The following is a 10,347-nucleotide window of genomic DNA, read 5'->3' as shown; positions in this document are numbered from 1 at the left end:
ATCCTTACCCTGGATGTCACAGGAAAAGCGCTTTTTTTCAGACCTCTTCTATCTTTTTTTAACCACAGGATCATAAAACACACCTTTTTTTAAATAGATACTGATATTGATGGCTGGTGAAGAATAATGGAATATGAGTTGAAAATTGGTTGAACTGTATTATTTTTAATATGTGTTGTTTGTAAAAGTGTAATAAAATATAATTAAACAGACACTTTTATCAAAGCATTTGTATATTACGGGTACCAAGCTCAACAATTGGGGACACACTTAAGCATTCAAGGGTTTTCTTTATGTTTACTGTTTTTACATTGTAGAATAAATAGTGAAGACATCAAACATGAAATAACACATATGGAATCAGTAGTAACCAAAAAAGTGAGCGTTAAAAAATATCTAATATATTTTAAATTTGAGATTCATTCAAAGTAGCCACCCTTTGCCTTTGATGACAGCTTGCACGTGCTCTCAACCAGCTTCATGAAGGTATCACCTGGATTATTGTTTTCGAGTTGGTTGGGCTGGGTGTGCTGGGTGTGGGTGTATCTCTAGTGTTGGCCTGTCGTTTGGGCACATCATAGGAGCGGTAAGATAGCAGACACTCAGGCTTCATGCTCAAGAGACAGCCAAAGGCCGATGAGGATCACCTACCAAGAACTACAGCCTGTAAATCATCACCATACCAGGATGCCATTTACACACCAGTCCTTCTTCCAGCTGTTAGAACCCATCCAGAGAGAGACCTGCGACCCAGGGTTCCCACACAGGCTACCACATTCTGAGGTGTGATGTTGTTGGTGGAGTAGGGTGGTGTTGTGTTTGAGTCTGTGTTCCGTGTGCTCTGTGTGGAACGAATGGTCCAATGTGGGGGATGTCTATGTGAGTGTGTGTATGTGAGTTTGTGTAGTGATGTGTGGTGGGTTTTGTAGTGTGTTTTGCTTTTGGGGCGTGAGGGTGGAGTGTGTGGTTGTGTTGTTATTGTAGGGTGCTGTGTGTTGGTGTGAGTAGTAGGTGAGGATGAGGTGTGTTGTGGTGTGTGGGTAATGTGATCATGTGTCGTTATTACCAGGTGAGATGCATATGGTGAGGGCCAGGAACACTGCTACCTGGAGCCAACGATTACTGTAGCTGTACCTAAAGGAGAGGATGGAGAGAATGGAGCTGTTTGTCTCTACTCAGTCTGCTTACCAAAAAACCCAGGTACACACACACAACACACACCACACACACCATACACACACACACACACACACACACACACACACACACACACACACACACCACACACACACACACACACACCACACACACACACACAGGCTTGCAGCACCTTGTGAGACATACATTTCAATCCCATTCAAAAATCCTATTTTCCTTAACCCCTAACCCTTACCTTAAACCCAAAAAGCCGAACCCGCTTAAACCCTAGTCTCTAACCCTAGGCTCCTTTTAGACCCTAGACTAACCCTATTACGTTTTTATGTTTAACCTTTAACCTAAAAACCACCGTAGAAATTTGACCTTTGGTACCAACAAAATTTCCCAGCTGTTCAACAACAAACATTTTTATATTCTTGTGGCTAGCTTCATACCGCTGCACCAGTATATATGGTTAAGACACGTCCACTATATCACTCATACTGTTCACTTGTTTTGCGTCTCTACAATCTATTTTGTCTATATCGTACATATCTGTCTCTTGTGACTGGTCTTGTGGATGCTGAGTCTGTCTAGATGGCTGTTGACCCTACCCAAATCCAGAATATATATGTCGCATTAAATGATGTAGGCGTGTATGTGTCCTATTCTTTTATAACCAGCACAAGATAGTGTGAGTATAAGTTGGTGTTAGTTTCGCATGAGCTGAGCTATAACAAGAAATGAATATATCGGTGAAAGTTTGTAGGTTCAAGGGTCATAATTAATACGAGTCCGTAGTTACTTTCGGAGCTGTACTTATAGATTGGCTGTCAAGTGGGGTGGGTGCGTAGGGGGTGTGTGGGAGGTGGTGGGGGTGAGGGAGGTGGTTGAGTGCGTACCATGCCTGAGTGTCCGTTGTTTCTGAAACCTTAGTGTGTTGTGTTGTGTATGCGGATGTGTGTCGTGCGTGAGTTGTGCCGCTCGTGTGTGACGAAGCGATTGAAGATTTTGCGACTACCGCACAAACGTTGTAATGTCCATTGAAGGGTGTCGTCTCTCTCCAGTCACAGCATGTTCTTCAATCTTCTATCAAAGCATAATCATCCACTCACTTAGGCCCATCTTCATTACCTGAGCCATTTATCTACATCATGCACACCCAAAGAGAGTTTTCATTAAGTCTCACAAAGGAACGTGGGGTGTGGTGGATTGACGTACTGGTGGGTGTGTGTGGGTTTTCGCTAGTGTGTAGGCAATGCCTGATAGAGGGTGGTGGATGTATCGTGTGTGTCGTGTGGTGTTGTGTGTACCTGTGTGTGTGTGTTTGTGCAAAGAACCAAACAACCTTCTCGTCACCACTGGAGAAAAATGTGTAGATGCACATGTGTGAGTCTTTTTCGGTATCACTGATTATCCCCCAAACATCAGCAGTTTTGAAGGGAGTTTTCTTGATTAATGATGGCAGACTATACGGTGTCAGGGTAATTTCAACAATCCTATTCACACAGCCTAGTGACGATATGTCAGTGTTGGGTTTAATAAATGTAATACCATTTCTAAACAATCAGAAGACTGCAGGACTATCCTGTGGAAAATTGTGATTAAATCTCGCCCAGTGAACATGGAATTAAGGCAGCCCGTACAGATTCTAGAACCCGTCATAAATACATAGTTGGAAATTCTATTAATGTCATTCTACACTCAGGGCTTAATACCTCCTCGCTCCTAGTGGATACCACTACATACATCGGGAAAAGAGGCGTAATGGTAACTTGTAAAAGTCTCGAACGCCTTAACCAATTGCGTGAATAATCCTAGAGGAATTTGACCATCTCTTTCAATGCTTATTAAACTCCCGTAACATACCAAGTAGTTTACTTCTACTCTGCGCAAGTGCTATAATTAGAGATTGTATACTTCTAACGCACAAGTTCAGTCAAAAGTGACTACGGGATTTAAATTCTAGCGCCCACGTATGACAGACAGTGGGTTGATATTTGCGTACATATCCGAGTGCTGCATCACAAGTTGGTAAATTACTTGCACTAAAAGCCATTACTAGTCTTGAGCTATTCCAGTGGATTAACATTACAGCATGTAGTACATAATCTCTGGAGACTTTGACTCATCTACACCGGTGCTATTACATGGGTAGTATAAGCATATTTTCCTAACTCTGCATATGAATAACTCGTGTAGTTTATACCATCCCACGCAGGACTATCGCTGGATTATTTACTAATCTGACAGCAAGGAGCTATCAGGTTTTAGTCCTTCATTGACACATGCTTATATGTGGATAACTCTACGCATACTATCTGTGATTATAAACATTCTACGCAGGACTATCAGTGGATTACAGACCAGTGACAGCAGTGGGAAACTCATCGCAGAATGACGTTATCCAACACTGGGAGTCATCTACAACAGATAGCGTATAACATGAACAGTGACTTCCAAGTGGAGGAACAGTAACGCGGTAATGCAGAAACCGCCGGGGTACAGTATATCCATAGGACGATGTGTCATCAATAAGGTCCTGTAGCAGCCAGTCTCCAGGTGGGAATTATACACCCGTGGGCCGTTCAGCGTCTCTCAAGTGCGAGACGCGACCCACCTGAGTATATTCGGATGATAGTCAGATGGCCGTTCTTTGGACTATTTGTAAATTAAGCATGGCTCTGCCCTTGGACCCGATGAATAGGTCGCTGGATATTAGCGGCTGAAGTACACTGTATCCCCGTCCACCACTCTAGCAAATGAGTATCAAGCACTACTATTCAATCATAACTTAGCGCGCTCGCGTATTTTCTCCATGTACTCCTTACGCTATCAACTCTAATTCCACTGACTGTTTCAAAACTCAGTCCTCCCAAGAAAGTGGAGGAGATGAGGTTGGCGAGAAGACAACTGCCAGTTCTATCGTGAATCTGTCAGACCATAGGCGATTACACAGGACAGGCGAGTGAGGCGAGCGGCTAGTAAAGTGAAGTAGGCTTTGAGATTTGCATAAGGATTTTGAGACGTTGTGGACGGGGATGGTGATGAGCGTAATCCGCGGACTCCCGGGTCCAAGGGCAGCATGTTAAATACAAAGCTGAAGAACGCATGCACATCAGGTACGGTTTTCAGGTGCTGGAGTTGTAGTTGAATTCGTGAGAAGAACAAACACATTTACGGCTGTTGTAGATGTAAATCCACTGATAGTCACTGCTTGTAGAATGTTAAATCAGCAACTGATGTCACTGCCTGTAGAAGTTAAAGTCCCACTGAATAGTCAACTGCTGTAGAATGTAAAATCCCAACTGATATTCCACTGCTGTAGAATCTTAAATCCACTGATAGTCCTGTTGTAGAATGTTAAATCCCACTGATAGTCACTTGCTGTAGAATGTTAAATCCCACTGATAGTCACTGCTGTAGAATGTTTAATACCCAGCTGATAGTCACTGCCCTTGTAGTTGAAGTGTTAAATCACATGATAAGTCAAACTTGCTGTAGATGGTTAAATCCACTTGTGCCTGTAGAATGTTAAATCCCACTGATAGTCACTTGCTGTAGAATGTTAAATCCACTTGATAGTCCACTGCTGTGATGGTTAAATCCCACTGATAGTCACCGTCGCCTGTAGAATGTTAAATCACCACTGATTAGTCACTGCTGCTAAGACTGGGTTAAATATCCCCACTGATAGTCTCGACTGCATGTAGAATGTTAAATCCGACTGAGTAGTCACTGCTGCTCTTATTAATGTTAAGCCTCCCAACTGATAGTCACTGCTGCCCTAGAATGTTAAATCCCAACTGATAGTCACTGCGTGTAGAATGTTAAATTCCACTGATAGTCACGTGCTGTAGAATGCTTAAATGCCCACTGATAGTCACTGCTGTAGAATGTTAAAATCCCACTGATAGTCATGATAGTAGAATGTTAAAATCCCACTGAATAGTCACTGCTGTAGAATGTAAATCCCACTGATATTCACTGTTGTAGAATGTTAAATCCCACTGATAGTCCACTGTTGTGTAGAATGTTAAATCCCACTAGATAGTCACTGCTGTAGAAGTTAAATCCCACTGATAGTCACTGCTGTAGAATGTTAAATCCCACTGATAGTCACTGCTGTAGAATGTTAAACCCCACTGATAGTCACTGCTGTTAGAATGTGTTAAATCCCACTGATAGTCACTGCCTTATGTCAACAAACTTTCAAAATGTGATGTTTGGAGGAAAATGTGGGAAAAAAATTTAATTTCGCAGTGAGACTGAGAGGTTGTTGTTTATGCACACAAACACACACACAAAACAAACACACACACCACACACACACACCACACACACACACACACACACACACACACACACCCACACACACACACACACACACACAAAACACACACACTCTTCATAACTGAAACTCTCTTTGTGTGTGTGTGTTGTGTCAGGTTGAAGAGGCCAGTGAGATGTATGTTGGATAGAGATGAAGACATGCTGGTGACGGGAGGACGACACCCCTTCTATGGACATTACAAGGTAGGACATGCCTGCACACACACACATTCACACACACACATGCATACACACACACACACACACACATTCAAACACACACATGCATACACACACACACACACACAAACCATAGAAAACAACGCAATCTATAAGTACAGTCGAGAAGTACTACGGACACAGTTATATGAACTTGACAAAAAAAATCAGAATATTAATTGATAGTAGCAACGAACAATAATATATATATTTTTTTATAAAGACATAGGACAATACAGTAATCATATTATGAATATTTTCCTGGATTTGGGTGAGGCACAGCATCTACTAATAACTTTCAAAACTCAAAGAAATTTGTGTTTAAACTATTTTGTGACGAACAAGTGAAGAGGTAAACCTAGCACATAGCTATACAACAGGTTGACAAGGTACGTTATGACAGCTGGATCTGGAATATACTCTAGTCAGATAGATAGGCTGTTATTCTCAGCTAGTATGATATTTATTCTACGATACATTGCTGTTTCCTCTCAATAAAATGAAGAACCTGCTAAGTGAATAAATACGAACATGAATCTGAGGTAAAGTAGATGGGATGTGCGGAGAGAATGCCAAGAGTGTGCAAAGCTGTCATCAAGGCAAAGGGTGGCTACTTTGAAGAATCTCAAATCTCAAAACTTTGTTTAAAGCTTTTTTGGTTACTACATGATTCCGTATGTGTTATTTCTTCATAGTTTTGCTTGATTGTGATTTGAAACGATCCACAGCTAAAACATTTTAAAAGCTAATGATCCATTGTGGCTCTTTAGTATTTTGAATTATTTTATTTATAMATTTTCTATGCAAATTTCAATTTACTTTAGGATGTGTTGCCTATGGTAGCTGATATTCAGAGCTTGAGAAGACTAAACCTGTCATGTTTCAGGACTATAAAGCCAATTGAACGGTAGACTTCCTCATGAATAGTCTACCACAGGGATTGACTACCACAGGGATTGACTACCACAGGGATTGACTACCACAGGGATAGGCTACCACAGGGATTGACTACCACAGGGATAGGCTACCACAGGGATTGACTACCACAGGGATTGGCTACCACAGGGATAGGCTACCACAGGGATTGACTACCACAGGGATCACACACAGAGAGAGATGTGTGTTAGTGTCCTACCTGCACCATCTTGGTAGTGTTAGTGTCCTGGACCTGCACCATCTTGGTGTTTAGTGTCTACCTCAACCATCTTGGTTGTGTTAGGTGTCCTACCTGCACCATCTTGGTGTGTTAGTGTCCTCCTGCACCTCGTCTTGGTGTGTTAGTGTCCTACCTGCAACCATCTTGGTGTGTTAGTGTCCTACCTGCACCTTTGGTGTTCGTTGGTCCCACTTCACCGTCTTGGGTGTTAGTGTCCTACCTGCACATCTGGTGTGTTAGTGTCCTACCTGCACCATCTTGGTGTGTTAGTGTCCTACTGCAACATCTGGTGTGGTTAGTGTCCTACCTGCCACCATCTTGGTGTTAGTGTCCTACCTGCACCATCTTGGTGTTAGTGTCCTACCTGACCATTTGGTGTTAGTGTCTCTACCTGCACACATCTTGGTGTTAGTGTCCTACCTGCACCATCTTGGTGTTAGTGTCCTACCTGCACCATCTTGGGTGTGTAGACCCTGTCCATCTCAGTCCCTCCGTGAGTCAACAGCACGGAGCCGTCTGTGTAAATATGGAGCCAATGCACCGGCTGAAAAGTACACACAAATAAAAATATGTTGATCACAGCGAAACAACTCAGCCAATATAATTCACACACACACATACACAAGGCACACACACACACTGACCTGGTTAAGAAGAGAGCGGTGAAGCTGATGCCAAACTTGGTGGGGACGACAGACAGCCCTCGCTTTGTCCAACGGTGGTCCCTAAACACACACAGAACGTCATGACGCAGGCAATGGTGCCTAACAGACTGAACCTTTTTAAATAAATGGAAACCAACTGAATAGGAAGAAGAGGACCCGGTCATAATCATCACTCATCCTCAGGAGATTGGTGTGTGGGACCGTGTGTTGTTGACCGTGTGGTGTGTTGGACCGTGTGTGTGTTGGACCGTGTGTGTGTGGGAGTGTGTGTGTGTGAGACCGTGTGTGTTGACGTGTGTGTGTGTGAGACCGTGTGTGGTGTGTTGAGACTGGTGTGTTTGAACCGTGTGTTGGACGCGTGTGTGGGACGCGCTGTGTGTGTGTGGTGTACCTGTTGTACGTCTCTACTCCAGCTCTGCGTTGGTTAAAGGATGATACTCCAGACATTGGTCCAGCAGCGGTCCAGGGTGATGTGATCCAGGATCTGGCTGTAGGGAGTCCTCTCTCCGTGGATGTACATGTTCAGACGACGTCCCTACACACACACCACACACACACACACACCACACACACAACACACACACACACACACACACCACACACAACACAACACACACACACAACACCCACACACACACACACACACCACACAAAACAATAACTAACTTGAGACAAGTCTCACATATATTACTTCTGATTGACAGTGAAATTCCTGTTTGTAAACACAGACGAGACAAGACGTGTGTGTGTACCTGTTCAGCGGGCAGCCCGAGGCTCAGAGCTACGTCACTCATCCAACTCTCAGCGATCAGCATTCCCTGCGGCCCGCCAAACCCTCGGAAGGCCGTGTTGGACGGGAGGTTGTGTCTTACACACGTAGCCACGCCCGTCTAATGTTAGCGATGCTGTAAGAGTTCTCCATGTGGAACAACGCACGGCTCCATGATCTAGAACACAGAACAGACAGACAGACAGACAGCACAGACAGAACAGACAGACAGACAGACATGACAGACAGACAGACAGACAGACACGACACAGACAGACAGACAGACAGAAGACAGACACAGAGACAGACAGAGACAGACAGAGACAGACAGAGACGACAGAGTACAGACAGACAGACAGACAGACAGACAGACAGACAGACAAGACAGACAGACAGACAGACAGACAGACAGACAGACAGACAGACAGAAACGATCAGACAGACAGAGCAGACAGACAGCAGACAGACAGCAGAGACAGACAGAGACGAGACAGACAGAGACGACAGAGACAGACAGACAGACAGAGACAGAGACAGACAGAGACAGACAGACAGACAGAGACAGACAGAGACAGACACAGAGACAGACAGAGACAGACAGACAACAGAGAAATACTAAGAATGTATAACTGAGGTTTGAGAGTTAAAACAGAGCTTAGTTAACATAAGCTGGATTCATCTGGATTTTTCTTGATCTGTTGAACGAATTGTGTGTGTGTGTGTGTGTGTGTGTGTGTGTGTGTGTGTGTTACTCACTGAGAGAGAGAGGTCCATGGAGTTTTCCTGCGTTGCTGTAGTAGGCTTACTTCCAGAGCCACCACTTTACCTGACTTCATAAAGCCCACCTAGAGACAGGAGACAGACAGAGAGACAGACGACAGACAAAACAGAGACAGAGAAGAGAGAGACGAGACGACACGACGACAGAGACAGAGAGGAGAGACAGAGAGAGAGACGAAAGCGAGCCAGAGACAGAGACAGAGAGAGAGACAGAGACGGAAAGCGAGCCAGAGACAGATGACAGAGAGAGAGACGAGAAGACAGAGAGAGAGAGAGAAGACAAGAGAGAGAGAGAAGACACAGACAGAGACGGCAAAGCGAGCCAGAGACAGAGAGACAGAGAGAAGACAGAGAGAGGAGAGAGAAGACACAGAGAGAGAGAGAAAGACAAGAAGAGAAGAGAAGACACAGAGAGAGAGAGAGAGACACAGAGAGAGAGAAGAGAGACACAGAGAGAGAGAGAGCACAGAGAGAGAGAGAGAGACACAGAGGGAGAGAGAGACACAGAGAGAGAGCGAGAGGAACAAAGAGAGAGAGAGAGAGACACATAGAGAGAGAGAGAGAGAGACCGAGACGAGAGAGAGAGAGAGACACAGAGAGAGACAGAGACACAGAGAGACAGAGACACAGAGAGACAGAGAGACAGAGAGACAGAGAGACAGAGAGACAGAGGAGACAGAGGAGACGAGAGACAGAGAGAGAGAGAGAGAGAGAGAGAGAGAGAAGAGAAAGAGAGAGGAGAGAGAGAGATGAAATAGTAAAACTTGCTTACATGAAGATTCCAGCCATAGTAAGCGTCTAGCATGCTAGCTACCTCCTGTATATACGGAAGGAAACTAGGTCACGTGTTCATTATTTGTATTAAACGAAAAACTGTAGATGAACTAGCCAGCATGCAATGTATTGTAGTAGTATTGTAGGTCTGTACAGTGTGTGTGTAGATGTACACGTTCTGCATATCTTGTGTACATACTGAGCTCTAGTCCACTTCTCCTCAAAACTCAATCAGATCAAAATACATTATTTCTGTACTTTTTTATTTATCTTTCTTTTAGGAACTCTTCAAAGTGCTTGTCTTAGAAAGGCTGATTCAAATGTTATGATTGAGAAAAATCACAAACTCAAACACAATTGTGACACGTTAAGCCTGTATTGATGCTGTCGTTAATATACAGTTATGAATTAACAGACAGGAAGTTAAAGAGCAAACCAACAAAACCAGTGTCAGACCACAATGCACTGTGCCCCTGTTGTAAACCTATCAATGCACTATGGTATGGTAAGTCAAT

General features: G+C 43.8%; 2 long non-coding RNA genes and 1 pseudogene across 2 annotated transcripts in view; 1 reads left to right on the top strand and 2 right to left on the bottom strand.

The window, feature by feature from the left end:
• LOC112071841 (xanthine dehydrogenase/oxidase-like) overlaps window positions 1–10,347 on the top strand; it is an 83,678-nt pseudogene that overhangs the window by 62,252 nt on the left and 11,079 nt on the right.
• LOC139024645 (uncharacterized) overlaps window positions 7,294–10,347 on the bottom strand; it is a 6,103-nt gene continuing 3,049 nt past the window's right edge. The window contains exon 4 of the long non-coding RNA XR_011475981.1: window positions 7,294–7,388. This is a non-coding gene — a long non-coding RNA (uncharacterized lncRNA). The remainder of the gene's footprint in view (window positions 7,389–10,347) is intronic.
• Window positions 7,488–8,456, bottom strand: LOC139024644 (uncharacterized). The gene is made up of 3 exons (XR_011475980.1): window positions 8,262–8,456; window positions 7,901–8,044; window positions 7,488–7,569 (listed from the first exon to the last, which is right to left on the bottom strand). It is a non-coding gene; the product is annotated as an uncharacterized lncRNA (long non-coding RNA).

The sequence above is a fragment of the Salvelinus sp. IW2-2015 genome, unplaced genomic scaffold (genome assembly GCF_002910315.2).
Source record: "Salvelinus sp. IW2-2015 unplaced genomic scaffold, ASM291031v2 Un_scaffold1739, whole genome shotgun sequence".
NCBI lineage: Eukaryota > Metazoa > Chordata > Actinopteri > Salmoniformes > Salmonidae > Salvelinus > Salvelinus sp. IW2-2015.
The sequence above is the reverse complement of the archived record's forward strand: the minus strand, read 5'-3'. Positions and strand labels throughout refer to the sequence as shown.